A 14,449-nucleotide genomic window follows, 5' to 3' on the forward strand; every position below is an offset into this window, starting at 1 on the left:
ATCTCAGGAGGATACAGAACCAAGCATTCCCTCAACTAAGAGTAAGAGAGAACCGTCATGAAGAATCACTGTCCAATGGGAAGGCTGAAGTTGTAATCTTAGAGATGAGCATGGCTCCCAGCTACCTCACAATGAATACCAAAATACTTCTGACATCCTATTGCTTTTGCTGCTATTAAATTTATTTTCCTTTTTTACATAAGAGCACAAAAAAAGTTTGTATTGTAGCAAAACAGACACTTCCCAGGCTTGCAGTCCTCTCATTTGTACTGGCACTAATCTGATTTGTTTATCAGGTTTTGGGTGCCATCCAGTGATGCCAACCAAATGGTCTTCCTGTTGCACAAATGTGTTTTCCCCTTCTTCAGCTTCTGGGACCCTCCAGGGAAAATTGAAGGGCAGAAGATGGCTGAAGAATGGAGAAGAGGAAGGGGAGATCCTACCATGTCTGTTGGTGCAATGGTGGATATCAACCATAGACTGGTAGAAGTGATGAGACAGATTGGAGCAGCACTTTAATGTATTGGTCAGGTCCTACCTTAGTGAATATGGATAGCCAGTTTATCCATAATGCTAGTCACCTGAATTTGCATACCCCAGCTGACAACATCCTTGCCTTTCTCTCAATAAGTCATTCCTTCCCTGACCAAGCAGACAGTAATATTAAACACATTTTCTGGAAATAACATTAGAACCAAATAATTCATCAGGTCTCTAATCTAATTCTCTCTAATTCTCCAATTCTCATGTCCTATCCAGGCTCCATAATTACACTCTTCTTCTGTAGTTTGCAATCTCATATTGCTATCCACGTACATGGACCGATATTGCTTATAGGCCTTTTGCTCAATGCAATTCGGCATTCTTGGTTTCCTTTTAACTTAGTACTGTAGTAATAATAGTAAGTGTAAAAAAAGAAGAAAATAAATTATGATGGGCTAGCAAGGGATACTTCATTTACTTAGCACAGTGGCGTAGCGTGGGTTGTCAGCACCCGGGGCAAGGCAAGTAATTTGCGCCCCCTAACCCGTGGATTTGCGCACCCTAACCCTAACCCCCAGATGTTGTGCCCGGTGCGGCCGGGCCCCCCTGTACCCCCCACGCTACGCCACTGACTTAGCACGTTTGTTCCATTTATCACATTCCTTTCCTGCTCAGTTGGGAGTATGCAACTGTGGAAAATACAATATAAAAACAAGGCCATGAATGTAAACACGTTTTGAAAAAGAGGAAAAGATGGAACAATTGGAGCATGCAACAAAATGCACTTCTGTTTGGGGTTCTAGCCAACCAACCATACCCTTTCTCAGGATAATCTATTCAATTCACCCTACCTGCTTCAGGTAGTTAGCATTCTATGGTCAATGAGCATGTTGAACTATTTTATGTCCCTCTTTTAGGGTTTTTCTTTCCTTCTAAACAATTTTTTGTGTGTGCATGTGTGCTTCTGCTTCTGCAAACCTTGGGGTTACCCCAGGCCTGTTGAAAACTCCCTCTCATGCATGGATGATGCCATTTTGTTTACACAAGGATCAGCTCTCAGCTGTCACTATTCACATCCAAAGGAGAATGAATGTGAAGTCTTCAATAGACTGCAAAACACATGATGCAGCATGAATGAGAACTTTTTTTTTTTTGGAGACTTGTAAAGGACGACATTTATGGAATAAATGGGAATAGCTAAATTCAGGAGAAACAATGTAGATATAGCATCATGCTACACCTGCTCCATTTTCTGTGCATGGTTCTAGTTAGATGAAATGCAGATTCCCCCCGCCAAAAAAACCAACTCTTTGGGGTTGAATTATGTAGCAACGCAGCACTAAAACAATGTGTCTTAAAACATTTGTGCAGGTGGGGCTTCAGGAAGGGGTAACCGATGGGGTAACATCCAAATCAGGTTGCGTGTCAAGGCCCCCAAGCCACGCCCAGGAGAATAAAACACAAGGACACAGAACTTTTAGGTTAAATGCTAATGGGCAAATTTAGAACTATATCGGTTACAGAATGTGAGCGGTATTGGCTTAGGCATTGGCATCAACAGGCTATGTCTGACTCCTGCCTGCCTTGCAAGAAGTCTGGTAAAGTTAAACCTCTAGTAGGGGGAGCCCCACCGATGCTGATTGACTCAAGCCCCCCTGGGTTTCCCGCTGGGGTTGTGGAATGCCCCTAGCCGCTCCCTGGGCTTCGGACAAGATCCACAGCCCCGGATTTCTTTAAGGGAATACCCTTGAGCATGGATGGACAGGCGATGACCGCGCCTTCCCTCCCTCACACATCGCTATTCCAATGCCTAATCACCTAACCTTACAAAATTGAGACGATTGCTATGAGGTACCGTATTTTTCGCACTATAAGATGCACCAGACCACAAGACCACAAGTTTTTGGACGAGGAAAACAAAAAAATATATATTCTGAATTTCAGAAGCCAGAACAGCAAGAGGGATCGCTGTGCAGTGAAAGCAGCAATCCCTCTTGCTGTTCTGGCTTCTGGGATAGCTGTGCAGCCTGCATTTGCTCCATAAGATGCACACACATTTCCTCTTACTTCTTAGGAGGGAAAAAGTGAGTCTTATAGAGCAAAAAATACGGTAGGTGAAAACTAAGTGGCTGGTGCCAATTTGCCAAGTGGAAAAATTCCTACCAGGCTCCTCAACGGTGACCAACCGAAGGCCATAGCAAGGCCAATAACGCAACCTTCGCGCCAAGGTTTAAATCGTCCCCAGCCACACCCCCAGGCAAACTGATTGGCACCTGACATCCTGACATGGCCAGGGTCTCCCCCAGCATAATGCGGGATGCCGTCCCACCCCGCTGCTGAGGGGAGTGGCTAGGGAGCCGGACCGCAACAAGGCCCCACCAGGAAGTGGCCCAATTTCCCATCGGTCCCAGAAAGCATAGGAGTTGTGGTTTAACATCTGGCAGGCATTAGGTGGGTTAACCCTGGCTAAGGCACCTGCTTCTCCTATAATTGAGAGTCACCTCTCTCTTTCCGCCCCCACCCCCGAGCTTAGACAGCTTCTGAAGTAACCCCATCATTTCTGAGAAATGAATATTTGTTTTTCACAACTATAAAAAGAAGAGGGGGGAAGATGATACTGGCTACAGGACAAAGAGAATAGCTGGAGGATGAGGTCAAGATGTCTATTTTCAGTTCCTTACTTGCTCCCGCTCAAGAGTGATTGCGTTCAAATCAGATCAGTCAGGAAATAAAACAAATGTCAAATTGAAATGAATGCAGCTGTAATCCAAGGCAAGGGAGAAACTGATTGAAATCCTCTTTTATTTTCTCCGGTGGCAGAGAAGCCTAACTAAAAGTAGTGAGAGGTGGTGGGGTGGATAATGCGACTGAACACAGACGATAAGCAAGGCATCTCTAATTAAACAATCTCCTCCTTATGGTGGCTAAATACTGTGGGAAACATGGAGGACTCAGGAGTATCTCTCAGCACCACAGCCTGAAATTGATTTAATGGGAAAGTCTGGCAAATGCAAAACAACGCTTACTCCTGGCCACCTTATCTAGAATTATGATAAGCAAAACCACCCCCAAACTTTATGGTACTATATGGCCAGAAGAAGCACAAAATCTCCTTCCCTTCTCATAGCAGGAATTCTCTCTCACACATGCACACACAAAAGAGGAGATGGCTTCTGCAGATGGAATTAGCATCTATTGAAGAGTCAACATTTATTAAACAGAAATGCATTATATTAAGAAAAGCTTTTTTACAAAAATATTATATTAGGAAAGGTTGCATGCAAACGTGTACATTGGGAGAAATTTGCAGTAAAATACTGATGAAATTTCATCAGAACCTTAAAAGAATAATAATTGCAAACTGAAGTGGAACTGTGGAGTGCTGAACATAGGACTGGAAAAATAATAAATTTAGAGGGATGAAAAATCACATATATGCCCATCCCTACACTTGCGTTTTACTAGATATCCTAAATAAATAAATAAAAATCACAGGGGTTGAGAGGTCGCCTTCCGTCCTGCTACACTGTTGTTCTGTGCTGTTGTTTTACTAACGTTGTCATTGATTCACTGTTTTTATTTTATTACTTTTAATATAATCAATTCTATTAATAATTACATTAACTGCCATATTTTCTGTTGTGCACCCTTCAATTATTAAGTGGAGGATGGGCTGTAAGTAGAAATACTTACTAAATAAATGCATAATAGTGAATTTTATTTAAAAGTTTCCTTAAAAATACTTTTTTGGCTGCCTTTCTCGAGCAATTTACACAAGAAAAAAGAAAGCAGCACAGAACACAATAAATAAAACAAGATAACTATAAACATTTATAAGGTCCTGCTCAGAAGAAACATCTGTAGGAATTATAAAGGGAACTAAAAGATTTTTGATAAAGGTCAGCAATCCCTGTTTGGTACTCAGAAGCTTAAGATTCACGGTCTATTCCCCATTAGCCAGCTAGTTTTGGAATACAGATGGCTAGAAGTAAGCAAAAATAGGAAGTTGTAGCATTCTCTCTGACATTTCTCCATTGAAAATCGGGTTGCCACAGCCACTCTGGGCAGCTTCCAACATATATAAAAAATATAACAAAACATTAAACATAAAAAACCCATCCCTGTACAGGATTGCTTCCAAAAATCTCAGGAGTCAAATAACTACATACCCTCCAACATTTCTCCAATGAAAATAGGGATGTCCTAAAGAAAAGTGGGACATTCTGGGATCAAATTAGAAACTGGGATGGCTTTTCTAAATCAGATATGTCCCTGGAAATTAGGGACACTTGGAGGGTCTGTTGTAGCTGGGAGTGACAGGGTCCAGGGCTGTACATGTTGGGGTGAATAAGAAGACCTATACTCGGGTTAAGTACTTAATGCGTTCTAGAGGTCCGTTCTTAACCTGAAACTGTTCTTAACCTGAAGCACCACTTTAGCTAATGGGGCCTCCCGCTGCTGCTGCGCCGCTGGAGCACCATTTCTGTTTTCATCCTGAAGCAAAGTTCTTAACCCGAGGTACTATTTCTGGGTTAGCGGAGTCTGTAACCTGAAGCGTATGTAACCCGAGGTACCACTGTAGAGTCATGGCTTCTACATAAAATTCCATCAGTGTGCTACAATTTCCAGAGTGGTTTAACAGTCACTGGAAGGACACATCGTGAAGCTGAGGCTCCAATACTTTGGCCACCTCATGAGAAGAGAAGACTCCCTGGAAAAGACCCTGATGTTGGGAAAGATGGAGGGCACAAGGAGAAGGGGATGACAGAGGACAAGATGGTTGGACGGTGTTCTCGAGGCTACCAGCATGAGTTTGACCAAGCTGTGGGGTGCGGTGGAGGACGGGGTGCCTGGTGTGCTCTGGTCCATGGGGTCACGAAGAGTCGGACACGACTAAACAACTAAACAACAACAACCTCTTCCTAGTGAACTCTGGGCACTGTAGCTCTGCAAGGTGAACAGGGGGTCCTAACAACTCTTAGCACACTTAACAAACTACAGTTCCCAGGATTCTTTAGGGGAAGCCATTGCTGCTTAAAGCAGTGTCACAGCGGGGCAGTTTAAAGGGCATAGCAGTTCACTGAATCACCATATCTGTTTCCTGCATGACCATCCCAGATGCCATCAATAAAGATGCTTGCCAGGAAATATGAAGGGAAATCATATTATTTTGAAATAAACCAGAGAAGGAGGTTGAGGGAAGTCCGGGGTGGGGGGGATGGGGAAATTTTAGAATTGTGGATTATGTTATTTGTTATGATGTAATACTGGAAAAATGAAAAACTTAATAAAAATTATTTTTTTAAAAAAATGCTTGCCACAACTTTTCAGTGGGTATCCACTTTTGCAAAAACACTCTAGGTGCATATTTGCATGTAAATACGCTCACAGACACAAGCCGCTAATGGAATTGTCCAAATTATGTCACAAACGAGTGGTTTACTATGTGTTCCGATTGAAAAGGACCTCATTGTGGCAGGTATAAGTTAACATATGCATGTCTAGGACAAAGTGCTAGTTTTGCCAGTTTGTTTAAAGCAAACAAACAAACATACAAAGCCCCTTTTGACATTTCGCTGGCGTCCGAGATAAAGCCTGGAGGGACCCAATAGCAGCAAAAGGTACTTAACTACTTCTGTGGCTGGTGCTAGCAGATGTTGCGGGCAGAGCTTGTATTTGGGCTCTAGCTCTAGGTGAAGAAATTGTACAGGGAAATGGGTACAATTGCAAACCCTGCAGCTGTTACTACCAAGCTGTTACACTGATCTTTCTTCACTCAGGAAAGTCTGTAAGCAGAAGATATGAAAGATGCACATGTATACACTGTCCAGTCTACGAAAATATATATATATATATATATATATATATATATATATATATATATATATATATGCAGGTTTTGGTGTCTTCGGGTGTCTTCCCGTGTAAGAGTCGGGGTGTCTGTGCGACGTTTCGACGAGGTCTCACTCGTCATCTTCAGGCTGGTGCTTTCGGCTTCTTGTTACTGGAACAGAGCAGAATCTGGTGTTTGAGTTCCTATAAATACTGTTGAGGGGTGTGGTGTATAGCCTCCAACGTTCTGGGCAGAGAGGAAGTTCCTAGATTAGTGTGCCTCTTCTTCTTTTGTTCCTTAATTACTTGAGGGATATCTTGAGTGATTTCATGAGTGATATTCTGAATACCACTGGGTGGGTCATTAAGTGTAGATTAGTTGCTAAAGCTTTTGTGTCTTGACCTCTTGAGCTTGTGAAGAGTTTTTCTGAGAACACAAACCCAAACTTTGGCTCAGATATGTTGACGACACCTTTGTAATTTGGCCACACGGGAAAGAAAAACTAGATAGCTTCCTCACACATCTCAACAGCCTACACCCCAAAATACAATTCACTATGGAAATAGAAGACAACAACCAACTCCCCTTTCTTGACGTCCTAATCTACAAAAAACCTGATGGCTCCCTAGGACACACTATCTACCGGAAAAAAACACACACCAACCGCTACTTACATGCACAATCACACCACCACCCTGCACAAATAAACTCCGTAGCCAAGACTCTCATCTCCAGAACCAAACGCCTGGCTGACAAAGACCACTTGACAACTGAGTTACAGAATCTCTCAAATGTGTTAATCGCCAATGGATACCAGAAAAACAGGGTTACGAAGCTAATCCAAAAAGAAACACCCCCAAAAAACCAAGACACAGAAGAAAACAATGGCATGGCCCTCCTTCCTTATATCAAGGGCACTACAGACAAAATCAGCAAAATCCTCCATAAACACAATATCAAAACAGCCTTCTGCACCAACCAAAAAATAGCCAATATCCTCAGAAACCCAAAAGACAAAATCCAGCTGGAAAACCAAGGGGTCTATGAAATACCCTGCAAAGTCTGCCCAGCCACGTACATTGGACAAACAAACAGACGAATAAATGCACGTATCGCAGAACACAAGAATGCCGTCAAAAAAGAAGAAAAAACTTCCTCTCTTTTCCAACACATGAAAGAAACAGGACACGAAATTAATTTTGCAGATTCCAAATTGCTCTTTAACATGGAACATCACCACAAGAGAATAATCATGGAAGCCATCGAGATAGAGAAACACCCTCACAACATGAACAAGCGTGACGACACGTCCCGCCTGCCAGACATCTGGAAATTAGCCCTCCCCACAAAAACCGACACCAGAACCAGAGGCACACAGAACGCCGTCACCAATCAACCACACCAGACCCAAACCCAGACCCTCTCCACAGACATATTACAGACTCCATCCAGTAGCCAAACTATAGTGGCACCTCCGGATGCTGCACCCCCCTGCAATCCCTACACAGATCTGGCTGGCACAAAGCACAAAACCACAGCTCGCCCCTATACACGAAGCCAAGCCAGAGCACAACTAAATGCAGCACAGCCATCTTCTCAGAAAAACTCTTCACAAGCTCAAGAGGTCAAGACACGAAAGCTTTAGCAACTAATCTACACTTAATGACCCACCCAGTGGTATTCAGAATATCACTCATGAAATCACTCAAGATATCCCTCAAGTAATTAAGGAACAAAAGAAGAAAAGGCACACTAATCTAGGAACTTCCTCTCTGCCCAGAACGTTGGAGGCTATACACCACACCCCTCAACAGTATTTATAGGAACTCAAACACCAGATTCTGCTCTGTTCCAGTAACAAGAAGCCGAAAGCACCAGCCTGAAGATGACGAGTGAGACCTCGTCGAAACGTCGCACAGACACCCCGACTCTTACACGGGAAGACACCCGAAGACACCAAAACCTGCATATATATATATATATATATATATATATATATATATATACACACACACGTGGGAGCAACTGCCTGTATCTATATCATCTTTATCTACACACACTCACAGCAAATCTAGTTAGGTTATTATTTTTCCTGCACAGTAGGCAACAGTACAAAAAATTATCACCAAACAAGTGCTAACTTTCTTTGTTAAGCATATCCTATTAGCATCCAATTAGACTACCAGATTCATAAACATGTATATGCTGTGAAACTGCAAAAACAAATGTGAAAGGCTGAGCCAAGTATTGTGTGAGAGATGCAGAGACATGGATAGAATTTACTATTTTGTTATCTTTTGCATTTTTCTATTTTCCTTGAAAAAGCAAAGTAATATTAACAAACTGCATATCTGCCTTCAGATGAGATCCTTCCACTCTTAACTCCTGCACATTGATGTGTTCCTTCTTATTTTAAACAGGGGAGGCGGGGGGGGGGGGAAATCTCTGCAGGCTTACCTGTCTTAAACCAGCTTGTAAAAAATTCTGCCCATGCAGCCTTTGTACCTGAAAAAATAATGATCCTCTTTGCTATAAACATTCAACAGATTTGTAGCTCCAGTCTTAACATGAAAAAACCCTTTAATTATAAATGGTGTGCACAGATGTATAATTGATATCATAATACACTGTAGGCAAGGATTCATATCAGATGAGGGACAATGAGTAGCAGATTTTTAGCCTAGATGCTGGCTGGCTCTCTGCACTCCAAGGCCAAAGCGTTCAATCACCAGACCCCACCTTTTCCTTCATGGACCAATAGTTTTGCGATAGTTTGCAACTATTGCAAGTGACTCTGACACAGAACAATTTGGGGTGAGTGATAAGAGCTGTGCTGAAAGTTAAGAGCAAAGTGATTATCACAGCTGAACTTCTGGGTGTTGTGAGGACGGGGCAGGCCATCACCACCCCTCACTATTTAGGTGCAACTTACTTTGCGTAAACAATAGATGAGCTGCAGAAATGGAACTAGTAAAGTTTCTTTCTTCTTGCTGTGGGATCACATTCACCCAGTGCTATACCAGCTGCACTTGTTCCCAGTGGAGTACAAGATCAGGTTTAAGGTGCTGGTTTCAACCTTCAAAGCCCTATACAACCTAGGACCCTCGTAGCTATGGGACTGCCTCCACTGGTATGCCCCATGGAGGACCTTATGGTCTGCAAACAATAACACTCTGAAGATCCCCGGTCCCAGGGAAATTAGACTGGCCTCAACCAGAGCCAGGGCCTTTTCAGCCGTGGCCCCGGCCTGGTGGAATGCTCTCCCACAAGACACTAGGGCCCTGCGGGATTTGACAATCTTTCTGCAGGGCCTGCAAGATGGAGCTGTTCTGCCAGGCCTTCGGCCAGGGTGCAGTCTGATCTAATTTCCTTTATATAAGAACAAGCATCCAGGAGGCCTCCCAGCCTGTTAACAGATCCTTATATAATCAGTGAAAACAGTTGGTCCTGACAAGTATTAACCGTTCTCAATCTTAACCTGATAACTGCCATTTGTCCAGATTTTAATTTGTCTGGATTAATTTTAAGATGTATTTTAATTAATTGATGCCTGTTTTTATGTATACTGTGTTATTTATATGATGTTAGCTGCTTTGAGGCCGGCTCCAGCCGGGGTGGGCGGGGTACAAATAAAATTTATTTTTATTACAGTGGTGCCCCGCAAGATGAATGCCTCACAAGACGAAGAACTCGCTAGACGAAAGGGTTTTGTGGTTTTTGAGCTGCTTCGCAAGAAGAATTTCCCTATGGGAAAACGTCTTGCGTTTTTTGCAAGTTTGTTTCCTTTTTCTTAACACCGTTAATACAGTTGCGACTTGACTTTGAGGAGCAACTCATAGAACGCGGTGTGGTAGCCTTTTTTGAGGTTTTTGGTGATTTTTGAAGCTTTTCCAAAACTTTTCCGACACCGTGCTTCGCAAGATGAAAAATTCGCTAGACGAAAAAACTCGTGGAACGAATTAATTTCGTCTTGCAAGGCACCACTGTATTATTATTTAGCTAAGTAATGCTGAGGGACGCGAGTGGCGCTGTGGGTTAAACCACAGAGCCTGGGTCTTGCTGATAAGAAGATTGGCGGTTCAAATCCCCGCGATGGGGTGAGCTCCCGTTGTTTGGTCCCAGCTCCTGCCAACCTAGAAGTTTGAAAGCATGTCAAAGTGCAAGTAGATAAATAGGTACTGTTCTGGCAGGAAGGTAAATGGTGTTTCCATGTGCTGCTCTGGTTCACCAGAAGCGGCTTAGTCATGCTGGCCACATAACCCGGAAAAACTTTCTGCGGACAAACACCAGCTCCCTTGCTATAGAGCGAGATGAGCGCCACAACCCCAGAGTCGTCTGCGACTGGACCTAATGGTCAGGGGTACCTTTACCTTTAAGTAATGCTGAGTCCTTATCCTACACACATTTATCTGGAAGTAAGTCCAAGCACAACCCCATAGGGTTTACTTCTGATAAAACATGTATAGATTGCACTATTGATGTCGATGTCTTAGTGTTCTATTCTGCTAAGGTTGGCAAAAGAAAAGGAAGCCAAGGAACTTTAACACAGAACAAAACTAAGAGTAACTGGTTTATAAAACCATGCCTTTATATAACTTTAGCACATAATAATAGAGATTTACAGTATCCAGCAGTTACTCTGAGTATTGTATCAACAGTCACTAGCAGTAACCAAACACTGCGAACGATCGTATTGTAATAGATCTGCGGTGCTAAACGTTTAGGTTTAGTAAATATTAGGATTAAATTAGAACTTGCATGTTATAACTAGGATATGCAATAAGGGAGTATCAAAGTGTATTAGAAAGGAGGTTATGCAAAGAGTTTGAGGTATTTAAGTAGTGTTTATGTGTAAAGACTGTTAGACTTTGAGAACATAATCAAGTCCCATGCATTTTAGAATGTGTGTACCTACTTCTGAGCATCAGTAATTAGCATGTGAAGAGTTAATTAACCTATGTAAATGTCCTAAGTGTTAACCAGTCCTTAATCCTAGTCAATCAACAAGTGTTGATGAACTCAGGGAAGCTCCTTTGTTAGGTGACACCTGGGAGGGATTAACCATTAGTACTTCAGAGCATCAAAAGAAATGGCCATTAGAACACAGGTGGCACTGTGGTCTAAACTACAGAGCCTCGGGCTTGCAATCAGAAGGTCGGCGGTTTGAATCCCCATGACAGGGTGAGCTCCTGTTGTTTGGTCCCTGCTCCTGCCAAGCTAGCAGTTCGAAAGCATGTCAAAGTACAAGTTGATAAATAGGTACCACTCCGGCGGGAAGGTCAACTGCATTTCCATGTGCTGCTCTGGTTTGCTGGCCACATGACCCGGAAGCTGTACACCGGCTCCCTCAGCCAGTAAAGCGAGATGATCACCACAACCCCAGAGTCGTCCGTGACTGGACCTAACGGTCAGGGGTCCCTTTACCTTTTACTTCAGAGCATCAAAGGAAATGGCCATTAGAATGCAACTAAATAAAGGAGGCATATTGTTTACGAGCAGCAAAATAAGGAGATATCGGGAACAAACCCTTCTTGAGATAACCATACTGTAAGATCTGGACTCCTTCCCATGAATAAACCATATTTCTTTAAGCTATGACAGTCTTTGCCATATCTTCAATTCTCCAAAGGAGCACAGGTGCTGGGTGAGTGCCTGGAACCCCATGGCTTCTTGCCACCGCTTGGCGGGGGGGGGGCACCCAACTTTGTAACAATATGAAGGAAAGAGGTTTTTCAAGCAGCACACAAGGAATGTAAATGTAAAGCACAAACATTGTAGGTATCATTGGAAGTGGGTTGCATATTTCAAGTAAAATTCTTTTGTTGCGCATACTAGTCTCCTTCTTACATTAATAATAAAGTTTGCTGCAGCAAATATTTGCAAATATGCCCCTAAATGTGTATATAAAATGATAAGGCTGGAGCTCAACCAGTGTTGTGTATCCTCTAACAATTGAATAAATATCTACTGTTCTATTAGCAATCTCTCTCTGTGAGTGGGTGTGAGTGTGTGCTTTAGAAGTCTGTTGAAAGTAATAGAAAGTAATATAAATTATATAAGCAAAAAAAAAGAGAGATGATATTGGTACAGTTATTGATGTAAAGAACTAAAAAAATACGGGCACCTTAAAAAATTACACCAAGGCACAACAGATTGTCAGATTTCCATCAATGAATTTTGAATTATTCTGCCTATATATAATTATATGGATAGCAATTCCAGCAGTCCTGAAAAATCTATAGACCCATTTCTTGCCTACCAATAAAGGATATACTATTGAGCAAGGGAGCAATCTATATCCCACTGAAGTGATTTGCCAACCTGTCATTGGTATAATGGAGTTGAATTGTATGCCATATTAATAACTGCAAACATTAACAACCATCTCACAAAACAATTTAATACTATAAACTGATCAAAATGGATGTCATAAATGACCAGGAATGGAGGAACCGATAATGATATTGACCATGATCACTGCAAAAGCATGCTCCATAAGTAGAAAATAATACTTAAGAGTGAACTGGCTACAAGTAACCCATTGATTCAGGCTGCAATCATAACCCCATTTACCTGGGCATAAGTCCCACTGAATTCAGTGTAACTTACGTAAGTTATTTATCTAATTTGAAGATTGGTATATGTGAGAGATGAGCAGAAGAACCCAGCCAGAATGGAGATCCAGAGGCAGAACAAGTCATGGATGAAAACACAAGGGAAGAGGGGTTATGGTTGACCAAGCCATTGGAAGATGAACATGGGTTAGATACTGAGAGTGAGCAGCAAGTGGTAGGAGTTACTGGATCTGCATACAAGGCAAGAGGTACTTTTTAAAAGAAACTAGTGTATAAAGAAGTATGGTGTGTTTGGGTAAGAAGAAGCTGAATAGCTAGGAAGGGAAATGGCATGACTAGTACTATAATGTAGCTGAGGCTACAGCTGGTTAGGTGTGAGCAAAGAGGGTCTGTTACAACTGCATCCAACCTGAAACAAGAAGATGAGCAGTAACAACCACAGCTGTGGGTGACAATGTATCTCAAAGGGAAGCTGGAACTCGCAGCTCTGAAGGACCAAAAACAAGATAGGCAAAGCATAAGTGGTGTAATGTTAAGTTAATCCATCCCAGCTACTGGGTTGATCTTATCTTTCTGTTCACCGAATAAACCTGAGAGTTGTTGAAGCGCATTCCTCTTCTATGTTGATTTGTTTTGAGGGACCATGGAGAAGGATACAGAACCATGTGACCACAGTCAGATAAATAATGGTGTACCTGCACCAGGGCCTATGTCTGTAAGGGGTGCCAGACTGACTTTCTTCTTCCTTCCTTCCTTTCCCTAGCCCTACAAGAAGGAAAGTTATACAGGAAAATGTGCAAGCACCCTTCAAGGCAATTTCAGTGACATAAGCCCATACTCTCCAAGTGTTCCTACTTTCCAGGGACAGTCCAGAATTATGAAAGCCATCCCAGCTTTTGATTTGATCCCAGAATGTCTGCAGAACAAGTTACCTCACCCACAGTCACTAATCTCACTTGCACAGGGTTCCCATCTGGAGATTAATGCATGAAAGAAGTACAAGTCCTAGGAACATTTTGGCCAAGAGGAGTAACAGCATGCTCTTGAAGGAAGCAAAAATAATTTATGAAAGGCTTGCAGAATTTCACAGGAAGGTTCTCACACTCCTAAAAATGTACCGTGCAATCCTCTGCATGCTTGCTTGAGAGTAAGACCCATCAAACTAGCCACATTAAACTCAGTCAAACCTGCTTCTGATTAAACATATATAAGGTTGTGCTGGTTTGGTTACTTAAGCTCAGCTTGTCAATCTGTTTTACTCTTCACCTTAAGATCAAGGTATGATTCACTTCCTGGAAGCGACATGTTGTCCACCATTAAATTTCTGTTCCATAATTCAGAATAAATAAGCTATCAGGCTGAAAAATTAGAGCAATTAGATGCTTCAGCAGCAGAACCCAGAAAATTGCTGCAAGCATTGTGAGAGAAATCCTATTACCTCACAAGCTAGCGAACAACAAGGATCAGGCAGCAAAAATAATTACTCTAGAATGATTGCATAATAATAAATTATGGATAGATTTGCCTTATGAACATAGGACTCAGAATTGTATACAAG

General features: G+C 42.2%; 1 protein-coding gene across 2 annotated transcripts in view; it reads right to left on the reverse strand.

Annotated features, from left to right (window-relative positions):
- CDH12 (cadherin 12) overlaps window positions 1-14,449 on the reverse strand; it is a 666,500-nt gene that overhangs the window by 317,733 nt on the left and 334,318 nt on the right. The window lies entirely within an intron of this gene.

Source organism: Podarcis vaucheri (genome assembly GCF_965113315.1).
Source record: "Podarcis vaucheri genome assembly, chromosome: 8".
In the NCBI taxonomy this organism is placed as follows: domain Eukaryota; kingdom Metazoa; phylum Chordata; class Lepidosauria; order Squamata; family Lacertidae; genus Podarcis; species Podarcis vaucheri.